A 13,524-nucleotide genomic window follows, 5' to 3' on the forward strand; every position below is an offset into this window, starting at 1 on the left:
TGCAAATAGATTCATTGAACATGTGGAACCCCAGACTAAGAAAAATGGATGGTTTTACATCTTTAAAGGGGAAGTCAAGTCAAAGAAAAATCTTGGCAATAAAATGTTCTATGCAGCCCCATCATGTAATCAAAACACACTTTTGATTATCATCGCAGATGTGGAATACAAATTAAACAGCAATATCCACCCGCTTTCATTCATCTTGCCACGTGCTCACAAATTAAAAATGACATCACAGACGTTCCTTAAACGAAGTATTATTAATAAATGTATTTGTGCTGTCAACTGATCATTTTTTTAACTAATTAGTCGCAAAAAAATTGTATTGTCATGCAAAAAAATAAATGGTCTTTCCCTTTAAATGCCGCGGCCGACGAAAGACATTTGTCATTATTCAAAGCAAAATCAGATGCGACAGTGAGAACAGATCTTTTACGCACTTGCCAGGATGGCCGAGTGGTCTAAGGCGCCGCGTTCAGGACCCAGTCTCCCCAGGAGGCCTGGGTTCGAATCTCGAATTTCCCCATTGTGGGACTAATAAAGGGAATATTATTATTAAACATGTTTGAAATGCCAGAGACAAAGTTATTGAGCATTGCAATTTGGGGGCTTTTTGAATGTTCAACAGGCAGTTATGACAAAATGACTTTACGAGCATATTTTGGCTTCCCCCAAATTATTGAAATGATCGATTTATTTTTAAAACTCAGTAATTTGTTTACCTCTTCCTCTAACACCTCTTTCAAACTTCATTTTTCCCATAGTGAAAACCATCAGAGTTACCAATCAAAAGTGCAAAACCCTCACGGTGCAATGGAACACGCGAGCTATTAGTGAACACAAAAAATATGAATTTCAGTGCCGAGAGGAAATTGGTTAATACGTGTTTGTACTTAAAAGTGATCGCTTATGAAGGCAATCTTTTTGTTAACGATGGCATACATCTATCTAGACGTTGAATGGACTTCCTACATCAGCTGTTAGTCAAGTAGCTACACATGCTTGGCAGATACTGGCACATGTTGATCCAAGTATCACACCAGCTGGTGCCACCTGGGTCACATGATGCAAATGCGATGGAAGTCGTCCATGTCGGCCACTCGGAGCAGCTTCCCCAAATAGTTAATAACGTGACTCCGGTCGCAGTGGAAACTCCAAGCTGTTCCGATAACCTCGGTGGTGGGCGCCCACCTGAGCGGCTATGGTATGCCAAAGGGTTGCGATCCTGGCCACGCTTGAAAGCGCTCAGGTCACATGGATTGTCTGGCTTTCCAAGTAAGAGCTCCAGCACATTTTCCAGGAAACTTAAGATGAGAATGGCGGCTACTACTTGAACAAATACACCCGCTCAGGTGTGAAATTCTGAAGATGTCATGTTTTAGCAAGCAAATGCATTGTTTCTATTTACACTATGTAGGCTCCATTGCCTTGGCACAAGGTATCACGTTGCAGTCCTTGATGCTGATAAGTAAATAATGTCTGGAGGGAATTCGGCAGTAAACATTGATAGTGATTGTGTGCAGGTTTTCCTCAAGGTCGTTCCTAGCCAATTTAATTTGAAAGATCTGTTCGAGCAGCAACACCATACGATGAAAAAATTGGTGCCGTTATGTATAAAGCCATCTCTCAGTCAGTTTACTGTCAACATCTCATTGTCACATGCTTCCCACGACCTGTTACAGTCATGTCTCACGAGAACGCTGTGACGCCACCAGAGCACAGAACAGCACAGAGTGTGACTATTGTTATGAAGCAATAATCCAGTGGCCGCTGAACGTCCAATCGGGGAGCGCATGCCAGGAGGTCCGGCCTTGCGTTTAAGGCCTGTTTGTTTGGGGGCCGAGCGGGGGCGTTAAGGGGCTTGTGTGACGCGTGACGGCGGGGTGACATTCAAACACAACTTGACGTCAATGTTGTGGTGTCATGTTGATTTCCTCTTGTGTTTTTATGGCAGCCAATTGAAGTCATCTTGGACTGCGGCCAAAACAAAAGAGGTCCTATAGGAAGGGAGGGACAACAAACACTTTTCGGCAAGTTACTTCCAAAACGTTTATTATAGTCACTGCTATTTGAAAGTAATTCCTTATTTTGAAATCTATGAACTGTAAAGCATTTGTTTTTAGTTCCTTTCACCAAAACAAAAAAATTTGACATTTGACTTTTCTACACGGTTAAAGCACAACAATGCCCCATCAACAGATTGTAAATCTGAATAGTTTTAAGAGGTTTTTCGTTTGATTGAACAAATATTGGATTTTTTTTCAGTTTTAAAATACTAATGCCTTGGCCTACATTCACTACACAAATCGGTGGCTTAACAGTAATCTGTTTTTATAAACTACGTAGATCTAAAGATATCGGCAGGCGCCGATAGTCGTGCAGCATACAAGAAGGAATGAAGCATTTTTGAAGAGAATTTCCTTATTCACTGCGAACTTATCACCATAGGGCTCTACAATCCTGTTCCTGGAGGGCCGGTGTCCTGTCTGTTCTCCACCTTGGCCTACTGCGACACACCTGATTGATCAGATAATCAGCAAGGTCTGCAGAAGCTAGATAACGATCCTGATCATTTGATTCAGGTGTGTTGCAGCAAGGAGAGTTAGAAAACAGACAGGACAGCAGACCTCGAGGAACAGGATTGAAGACCTCCGCGTCTTTGTGACATTTGAGGATGCACTGCCAGCAATGACGATTTTTAAACGGCCCTGTTGCAGCTGTGGATGATGTTGCGTTACCATTTACAGTTTCAACTTTGCTGCAGCTGCCCTTCGGTCTCAAAATGAACGTGGCATTTGTCAAAATCTGTTCATTCAATCTGAGTAATTAGAATAGAATTAAAGGCGACTCTCCCAGCAGCTAAACGCAGACGCTTTATCTGCACACAAAGAAGGCAAAAGGTCAAGTTTGGCGAATGCTTCGACTCCTACTCGTCCGGCTCGCTCGGTGGTTCCAAGAAGCCGACTCGGTTCTCTTGGATATTGCCAACTATCCAGTCATGTGATGCAGCGCACACCCATTTCATTTGTTTGGTGAGAAATGTCATTTGGCAGAAAGGGACAGCAAGCATTCAAACAATTTCATTTGTAGCATGGATCAGGGGACTTTTTCTGATTCAGCTCCATTTAAATTTTCCTTGCTGAATCACTTCTGTCAATGAAATTGTTTTTTTTTTTGTTTAGTTTTTTCTTAGATGCCGTAAGGTTGAATGCAATATTAAACATTCCATTCATAAAATTCTTACACAGCATCAGTTTGACATTTTTAACATATTATGGACCATATATACTTGTCGGCTTGGTGGTCAACTGCAATACTTTCATTCTTTCTGCTGAGATAATTTTAATATTGCATCGCTCGTTACAAACACACGCAACTGTGAAAAAGTCCGGGAAAAAACAGTAAATAAAAGTAGCAGCGTATATCAAAGTTTGCGGGATTCATTCACAAAATAAGTAGTTCATTATCATGGAACCAAGGAGTACCGAACACCACCGTAACACTATGCTTTCAAAAGTTTGGCATTTGGGACTAAAAATAAATAAATAAATAAAATAATTAATAACAATAATAATAATAATTTTTTCTGAATCCTCACCTAAATTTCTCAACAATTCTAATTGTAAATAGACAATAGGTCAAAGGTTTAGCTGCAGTGTCACCTCTGGCTGACTTTCCTAAATACAGTAGGTCTATTATGATAGATGAATTTTGTTTTTTTTCGCTTTGCGTGACAAGAAGCTCAGCATGGCATTAAACTGACATGTTGTCAAAGATTGAACAAGGTGAATAATACGCCATGCATGATCTACATGCTTTATAACGCAAACGGTAGCACGCCAGATTTCTCTCATTGCTTCAAAACAGACATTTGTAAATTGTGTAAAGTGTGAATGGTTTGTCCGTCTATAAAAGTCTACACACCCTTGTTCAAATGCCAGGTTGTTGTGACATTAAAAAAAACAAAACAAGCAAGAATGAGACCAAAATAAATTATTAACGTGACCTTCAACCCGGATGACTCAATTAAAAGTATGAGAGAGTGGAAGTAAAATTTGAATTGAAAAGTCATGAAAAGCCTACTAGAAAATCTAAACTTCATTTGCAGTTAATCAGAGGCACATACTCCATTTTCTTGCTTTTCCAACATCTTACTCATTCTATCTTTCCGTCAAAATCTGCTAATCTGACATAATGCATATTTTTTATGCGTAATGGAAAACTTGCATATTCATACTTGAAGAAAAAAAAAGAAATTTGGCCACCACCATGGTGAATGAAACAATGCTTTATTCAAAGGCGCACACACACGCAAAATGAAAGACGCTGGCCGCAGCATTATCATTTTGCTCTTTCGCTGAGTTTTTGGATCTCCGAAGAGAAGGCTGGGACTTTCTCATGGGAACAAATATAAGGAATGCAAAGAAAGCTGGGAAGGGGGGAAAAAAAACGGTCTCATTCATGTATAGTAATTCTCCGTCCAATTTGAAAAGGAGGCGTGTTGAAATTGTTTTATTGAGGCGGCCACACGGCTTAAAGTCAGTTTGAAATTGGAAGCTTTGGATTCAGGAATGCGGTTGCTTTTGTTGCTTAATTAATTCAAATGCTCATGGAAGCTTGAGCGGAGTTTATCTCTCAATCTGAACAATATTTGATAAACTGACGTTCGAAATGGTCCTCGTATGCAATAAATCATGCGCTTTCTCCAAATGTGCCAGTTTTTACGCTGAGCGCATGTGCGCCTGTCTACGGAAATGCAGCCCTTCGACTCTTCATTTTGGACATCCTAGTGCCTGAAAAAAAAAAAAAAAAGCTCATTTGCATTCTAATGGCACACGACCCACCTGCGTAATGCAATCATCTGCTTTCTGACAATTGCATATTATATTACACTGTGTTGCTTAGCAAATCTCTGCGTGCTTGTTGACTAGCTTTGTAAAGAGGACATTTTAATGGTTTGTATTCAGGTCATGTCAGGCAAGTGCTGTGCCGCGCGGCTTTCCCATCAGATCTATACCGCCGAAAGGATGTGACCTGCAAAGTCACATGAGCGGATTCGCAAGATGTGAAGATCAAAAACACAGTGGCGTGTCAGCGGAGGGTAGATCCCACCTCAAAGCAAACTTCATCCTTCATCAGGACTACAGTAGAGGATTTACTGTTAATCTTTTAATGCCAACACATGTTCTGCGGTTGTGCGTGAGCAAGACAGCGGTGGGGAAGTACAGTGAGCTTGTTAAATAACCGATGACCCTTTTATCGGGACGGTAACAATGGACTAACGCCAATTTGTTGATATTTGGAAGAAAAAAAAAATGACTTCAGGAAGTAATGGAACCAGCATTGCCATCAAAAAATGAGTAAGGGAGGAAAGCGATTCTACAAGGCCTTGACTGGCAGGCGCCCGAGAAAATCACATTTTTAATTTGTGGCATTGAAGTGGCCCAAGTGCTATTTTAAGACAAATAATTCATGTGGGGGCGGCACGGTGATGGTTGGTTAGCACGATGGCCTCACAGTTCAGAGGTCGTGGGTTCAATTCCGGCTCCGGCCTTCCTGTGTGGAGTTTGCATGTTCTCCCTGTGCCTGCGCGGGTTTTATTTGGGTACTCCGGTTTCCTCCCACATTCCAAACACATGCATGGCAGGCCGGTTGAACACTCGAAATTGCCCCTTGGTATGAGTGTGAGCGTGGATGGTTGTTTGTCTTTCTGTGCCCTGCGATTGGCTGGCAACCCATTCAGGGTGTACCCCGCCTACTGGGATGACTGGGATATGCTCCAGCATGCCCGCAACCCTTGTGAGGAGATGCGGCTTGGATAATTCACGTTACTTACATAAGTCACGTGACTTACATTGAAGGACTTACTATAGAGCAGTTACTTACATGCGTCACATAATTTACACATTATGTCATGTGACTGATGTAAGACACACGACTTTCGCACATGGCACGACTAACACACAATGTGATTTCCGTAAGTCACTTGACTTACCCTTCATGACTTACACATGTGGGACCTACATAAGTCACATGACTTACATTCATCATTACTTGTGTTGCATGGCTTACGTCCATCAGATGACTTACGTATGTCACGTCAATTACACTTAAAAATAAGTATGACTTGTGTTGAAAAACTTGCAGCGTCAGTCATACACCCTGAGATGTCGCAGCATGCGAATAAGTCACATGACTAATGCAAGTAATGCAATGTGTATGTCGACTTATGTCAATCATGTACATAAGTCGTGATGTTGGTAAGTCAAGTAACGTGCGTAATGTATGTACGACCTGATGCATACAGCACCATTGTGTGCTTGCAAAGTATGATCTCTAATGTCGATCACCTCTCCAGTCGACACTCAATTGTGCGCGATCATGTTCCGGGGGACTTTTTCTTTCAACTGTTATATTGCTTAATATTACGGCAAAATGGTGAGCCAATGGTTAGCCGGTATCGTTTCCCAGTTCTCAGGTTCTTCCTCCTACATACCCAAAACATGCACTAAAGACTTCAAATAGCCGGTATGTGTTCATGATTGTTTGTCTGTAACGTACGTGCTTGGCTGGTGAACAGCCCAGGATGTACTCCGCCTCTCGCCCGAAGTCAACTGGGATATGTCCGGCACCCCCCAACCTGAATGAGGAGAAGCGCCATAGAAAATCGAAAATTGCTCAATTAAGATGCCACCGCCCAACATGTGCCGCATTTGCAGAGTCAGGCTATTTACCTTTAAGACTTTTTTTTTTTCAAAGCTTTAATTGCAGTCATCAATAAATCCTACCGGGTGGTTTCATTAGCTTTCATAATGCCGTGTTCAAAGTTGGCAAAGGCATCCTAAAAGTGACACAATGCCCGCCAAACATCTGTGAAAACATGCTCAGCAGTCATCTGATGTTGGAGCATGCAGAAACAAGCCGGTGTCCAACAAAGCTTTGTGAAACACACACACGCACAAAAAAAATAAATAAATGAAAAAAAATGAGCATGAGTCATTAACATTAGCCACCAATGAAAAACTCACCAACCGTCTCCTGATCTTGCGTAGTTTGAGTTCTCCGTGACTCAACACAAAATGTATTTTGGTTATGATTAAACGAGTGAAGAAACTGTTTTTCCGAAGAACAAGCGTCACAACTTCCTTGCTGCAAATGAACAACACCTAAACATGAGAAAGGTGTACGATGAAGCGACAAACGCAAAAGCGCCACTGAAGTTTATCTGCTGTGACGGGACTGCTTCTCCCGCTTATCTCGATGAGACACAGTGTTATTATTTACAGTTTTTTCTTGATTGCGTCACTCTTTTTTTTTGCTTTACTGTGTCCTAGAACAGTTGGAATTGTTGCACGGTGTCATTTAGCCAACATGCGGAACATTTAGCAACTGGGTTGATGAATAAAATCAGAATGGGATGATAGTGGCATTAAATGACTTGGCTTACTTTATCGCCATTTTAATTGACATGACATAGTTGCCACCAACATCGACGGCAACGACGCCGGACCTTCTGCGCATGCGTGAGAAGTAGTAACCCTCCTTGCCATCGGCGGCGACAGTCACTGCGTAACCTTTCATGGTGACGGCGTTCTTTTGTGAATGAGAGTGATTCATCCGTCTTTGCGCTCTTCTGTGTCGACAGAGGAGATGTGAAAAAATGAGTGAAGTTCATTTCGTTCTTGAAAAATATGTGAAATTTTCACCGTTTTTCTGCTTTTGCCGCTTCCGGTTCTTGTCCAGTGCACTGATTTGCCATCTGACAGCCAATCGCACTGATCATTTGCCCCGACAGCACGATCCGATTGAACACGCCCCAACAACGACGCAGACGCTGTTCGCTACACCAAACAACAGCCGTGTACCGATTTTACGATGGGCGACATCGGATTAGCGTGTTGAGGCCTTTAGGAATAAGACAGCGAACCCAAGAAACCCGTGCAAACGAATATGCATTCAAACCCAGATTTTTGGAACGGTGAGGCAGAAGTGCTAATCACTAACCCATCGTGCTGCCTGCTGTCAAGTCAAACAAACTCAAATGAATTCTCCTTTCCCATCACCACCGTTGTTTGGGCGGAACAACGTATAAAGCGTTTTTTGTTACGTTCCGGCAAAAGACGGTCTCCAAATCAAACAAGGAATGTTTTGAGAAGCTGATCTCTCAACCTTTCCAACCCGCTCATGTATGGGAACGGACCACCTGAGTCTTGACGCCGCGTTATGGGATTCTGTGGGAATGCGAGTCGAGGACGAAACAGACACAGTCCTGTCTTAGCTTGACGCGGATTATGCAACCGCCGTCCACAGATGGCGGCATTCCCACCTCAAATTACACTGCGCTCATGCGGCATCCAAGTATACATCTCGGCATGCCTGCATGGGACGACTTTTTTTTTTAAGTTCTGAGGGGATCATAATTGTCGGTGGTGACGCAGTGTCGAGCACACGGGCTGTTTGACGCGGGGATCGCCCCTCCACTCCAGTTTTTGTTCTGTGCGCAAGGGAATGAGGGCCACATAATGGCGTGGCAGAGCAGCTTAGAAGAGATACAAGGACAAAAGATGAGTAAGCGCCACAAACCACTCACGTTAACCGAACTTCCGTCGGCGGGGCTTGTGAAAGCGTATTTCATAAAGAATGAAAAGAAGCCGCAAAAACTGAAAGAGAGCTGAGGAGGAAGGAGGGAACGTAACCCCAAGGTATATGATTGGCTCAGAGCGTACTGCCTGATTCTTGCTCCATTGTGATTGGCCGAGAGATATGGCCTCACCTTAACTGAGGGTTACTACGGTTCAGTGACGTGGAGATTTCCGTCTGTGTGGGTGTGAGCGTGCTAGTTACTAGCGCGTGTTATTCAAATTAGCGACAGGCATGTCAGCGTGTTCAGACATTCTGCACATTCCACATTTTTCAGTCACTTCCCTCACTGTCGCATCGCTACTATTGATTTGGAGCAACTGCCCCAGTTGATGAGAATCAGTTGATTCCGGCTGGATTATGGACGGCAAATTTCTGGCATGTGGATGGAAAATATGAACGCTGTCTGTGTTGTCCTTTCCAGCCACCGTAGGCTTGTGCTGTATGTCAGCGCTCTCTAGTAATTCTCAAGCGATCTTTATGGAACTTCCAGGAATACTGACTCATGTCAGAGGCTGGTTTAGATGAAATTCCTGTACATGATGGTGACAGTCATGAACACATTTTAATGCCGTGCTACTTCCATTCAGTGTCTCAGGATTATTGCGCTCTGCCAAAGTGAGAATAAAATACTTTTTTTTTTTTTTTTTGTAAAAGGATAGCCAAAGCAAGATTTGATCAATTGCGGGGCAATTGACCGCTTTGCTGGGATAAGATCCACTTCTGGAGTTTGTAAAATGAATGATGGCTCATTTCCTTGATCACATCTTGTCAATTTACATTGCATGACATTGCAAAATTGCAGCATGGCAAGAAATTTTTTCTGTCATCCCCGACCGACTGCAGCTCATTGCCACTTTCAGACGCTTTATGGCCGTCACATGCTGCAACTTGTCGTGCTTTTGCACTATCCGTGGTGAATATTTGCAAACAGGATCTGTTCTTGACAGCGGAGGCCTCCACTCGTCAAAACATTGACCTCCTTCCGCAGGCGCTTGGAGAAAATCTGCTGGATGCTTTGGAGAGTGATAAAACGTCACCCGTACAAACTTCAGCTTGTTAAAAGGCTTCATGTGGAAGATTCTCCATCTTCTATCGAATCTTCCTTTCCTAGAAAGTCAAAGTTTGGAAATCATCGAATGATGACACTCGTTTGCTGTCATGTTCACATCGCCTCGCTGTGGACAACCTTCCACCAACCCCGAACCCTGCCCCCCGCCTTCCAACATGCCTTTAGGGGTGACCCTAATCCCTACGCCGTGACCCCGTGCTCGCTTTGAATATTAGCCAATGAATGCGTGGCACCAGGGCAAACAAAAGGCACTTTGTGTTGCGTCGGTGGGAAAGTGCTCATGATGAGTCATTTCCTGAGCGTTCTTTCGTTTGATGTCAATCAGTAAAAATAGTTAACAAATAATGTTGTTTTTATGTGATTTTTTGTATCAGAGTATTGTGTTCAGGCCGAGAAGATGAATATTTTCGGATTTGTCCAAATTTTGAGGTGGCCCATGACTTTGTATCTTATTATAGAGAACACGTGAAGGAACCACACAGTTGCAATGAATTTATATGCACATAAACAACTTTTTATTACGAGGTTCACGCCAAATTTATTGCGAGCGTTTCCGGCGGCGGGATTCAATTGATGTCAATGGAGTTTGCCCGAGCATGCGCGGTTGCGTGCGGGACAGGATGTGTTAGGAGCGATTGGTATGCGGGGTGAAGCACCGAAAATTCGCCCATTCGGCCCGATTTAAAAAAAAAAAAATTAATTAATTAATTAACTTTCTTTGTGTGTCGTGTCTCGGTCACACTCAGCATCATACACACTTGCCGGGTTGTTTTAAAGAGAAGAAAGAACAACGGAGGAGAAAATACGTTCTTATTCTCACACGAAAAATTTGGTGTTCGTTTTGAATTCTCGATGGCTTCTCTATCCGAGTCACCACCGCTTCGTGGGCAGCCCTACAGTATGTAGCTTCTGTTTTTTTTTCCAGCGGACTCACGCATCAAATGCACCCCAGTGTATAGGGGTGGGGTGGGGTTTGGGGGGGCGACGGGTCGTCCACGCGCATGGAGGCGTACGTTATGTACACTCTGAGCTGCTAGGCTGCGAAAGGACAGCTGGGGAACACATGAGCCTGCAGCTGCCACCTCTGTATGCGATGCCAACACACACACACACACACACACACACACACACACACACACACTCGCGAGTGGATCGAAGGCCTTTGGCACAACTCAAGTGGCTTGAGGGAGACGTTGCATGACCTTATTCTTCATGACTGTTTTAATGAAATGACACAAGCATGAAGCATGAAACTGTGCTGCAGTTTTCTCACATCACGAGAGAATAAACTTGCAATGTCACAAGAATTGTGTGGGAATTTGAACGAGTATATGGTCACATTCGGTAGTGAATTTGAGGCAATATTTGGAGATCCGAAGCAGATTGACGATGGATGAAACAAAACAAAAGAGGTGATTTCAGTACATTTTATTTTTAAATGATTCAAAAAAATGTTCTCGTGATACTACACTTTTCCCCTCACAATGCGTCAATTTGATTGTCATTGAAGTATAATTTTCTCATCAAATTGAGATCTTTGTCACACTATTCCAACTTTATTGGCCCAACTTAATTTAGTTGTGTAATATTCCATAGTTTTCTCTTAAGAGGAAATGTTTATTTCTCTCAAAATTGCAGTTATAGAGTTTTTTTTTTAAATTTTCATCGATTTTTCGATTTTATTCCCGTAATATTGTAACTTTTCTCTCTCCAAATGATCGTTCTGAAAGTAATACTTTTGTCATAATATTATTGCGGTTTTTTTTCGCACTCTGAAATACGACTCACAAAGTACAGTTTCATCCTCACGTACGTGTTTCCTCATAATATTATTCTTCCATATCGTATTTGACTTTACTCTCTTAAAAGTACGTCTTAATTGTCATAAAATGATGACGGTCGGCATGGCGACCAACTGGTTCGGGACAAACGTTTTTTTTTCTTGCATGAATCCAACTTCTTTATCCCCCAAAATAATGTTATATACATAATATCACGACAATATTACGTTACAACTTTATTCTCACGGTATTCCGACTTCATTCTCGAAAGATAGTTGATAGTTTTCCACTTTTTCTTCTAAAACTGAAATTTTTTTCTCTCAACTGTTCTTGAAATGATTCCAGCTTGACTCTTGTGAAATTCTTCTTGCTGATATTCTTACTTTTATCCTCACAGTTAACACAAATTCTGCCTTTATTCTCTACTGTATTCCAATGTTTTGTGGTGCAGGCTTGGTTCTCCTTTGGAGTTCTGTGTATGACTCAGCGTTTTAAACCATGCCCTCATTCTTATCGCAATGTTGAAGAAAAATGCAAACTGAGCCATTTCCAAACTAAATGATTTTGAAACTTAACTGCTGCAACATTAAAACTGTTGTCTAGACTGCTGGTTGGCCCGCTCGCTGTTAACACACATTAATAATCCCTTTTATTGTCCCCCTTGGTTCTCATACATTGGTGAAATTGTTTCTTAATTAGTAACGGGCTAATGGAGGTAATTGAATATATTTATTAAATCGAACTGATATCGTAAAAGGTGAATATGTTTTCCTGTGTATATTTTGATCCAATTTATTCTGCTGTCGAATTAACCACAAACTCTTTTACACCACGGCGAGTCAAAATGGCGTGGCAGCACCGTGGCAACAATGTCAAGTAAAGGTCGTAAACATTCCCAGGTTGTAATGGATAAGGACAACCACAACCTTCAAGAACAGAGAGCTCTTCCAATAGAAATTCATTTATAATATTTATGGTACGGCATATACAGTTGTGTCTTGACGGGAGTCAAATTTTAGTCTTAGGTTATGAGCAAGCATTTGAGTTACTAGCACAATTTCTGTTTTATTACATTTTGTAGCTCAGATTCAGTATTTTTTACTCGATTTTTAATTTTTGGTGTTTCTTCCGCCGAGGCTCCATCCGCTAATTCTCTTTGTGAGGTTTTTTTAAAAAAAAAAAGGTCTTGTTTTGGATCCTTTTTTTTTGTATTCTTGCAATCTACATGTACAGTCCCTTGTTTAATTAAAAGTAGATGTGCAAACAGCAAATCTGATTCAGACTCGTACAACGTGCACTCAGCCGCTGCGTCGTAATGAGTCAGAGACGCATTTAACAGTAATTACATAGCAACCACCTTCGACTTGTAAAGCAGCAACCTCAAAAGTGAGGGATAGTCAGGGCATGATGGAAGGAGTACTCACGCACTAAACTGCCTTTGGGTTTAAGTGCAGCCCAGACATCAAATTTCCTTGTCTTTTCCTGCATAGACACAGAAAAAACACCGTTCTGTATATCAAGAGAAAAGCGACCGACTGCCAAACATATTTTGGACTCATTTTAGCAGCCTACAAATGTCTTCATAAGCAGAAATGACTTCACGAATAGAAGTGCTCATCTTTGGATGGTGCATGCCGGACTATAAAACAAGGCAGAAATTATAATCATCTCGACGTTATTAAAGAGTACACTGGAAAAAAATCATTGAAACACTGTCGTCAAGAAACACAAATTATGCCTTTTTAGTCATGCCATTACAACATTATTCTTGTCATAAAAATAAAAATGCATCCGTCTTTCAAGCGTGAACCCAAATTCTAATGAAGTTGGAAGCAGTTCAATATTTTTAACCCTACCAAAAGGGTGAATGGGTGAATTTTCGGGGCTTAGCTCTGCATCGTATCGTTCCAAACACATCATTCGCGTCGCCCAGCACGCGACCCGCCCGCTCGCGTAAACTCCATTGAGTTCAATTCAATCACGCAGCTGCAAACACTCGCAACGGATTTGGTGTGAAACCAGCATAAC

At 42.0% G+C, this 13,524-nt stretch overlaps 1 protein-coding gene and 1 long non-coding RNA gene across 3 annotated transcripts in view; one reads left to right on the top strand and one right to left on the bottom strand.

The window, feature by feature from the left end:
* LOC148343873 (uncharacterized) overlaps nucleotides 1-13,524 on the top strand; it is a 33,529-nt gene that overhangs the window by 3,170 nt on the left and 16,835 nt on the right. The window lies entirely within an intron of this gene.
* On the bottom strand, nucleotides 4,374-8,628 carry LOC148343874 (uncharacterized). Its single transcript, XR_015842931.1, has 3 exons — nucleotides 8,594-8,628; nucleotides 6,565-6,643; nucleotides 4,374-4,796 (listed from the first exon to the last, which is right to left on the bottom strand). It is a non-coding gene; the product is annotated as an uncharacterized LOC148343874 (long non-coding RNA).

Source organism: Idiotropiscis lumnitzeri, chromosome 1 (genome assembly GCF_059441095.1).
Source record: "Idiotropiscis lumnitzeri isolate Australia: NSW breed Sydney's pygmy pipehorse chromosome 1, RoL_Ilum_1.0, whole genome shotgun sequence".
Lineage (NCBI taxonomy): Eukaryota > Metazoa > Chordata > Actinopteri > Syngnathiformes > Syngnathidae > Idiotropiscis > Idiotropiscis lumnitzeri.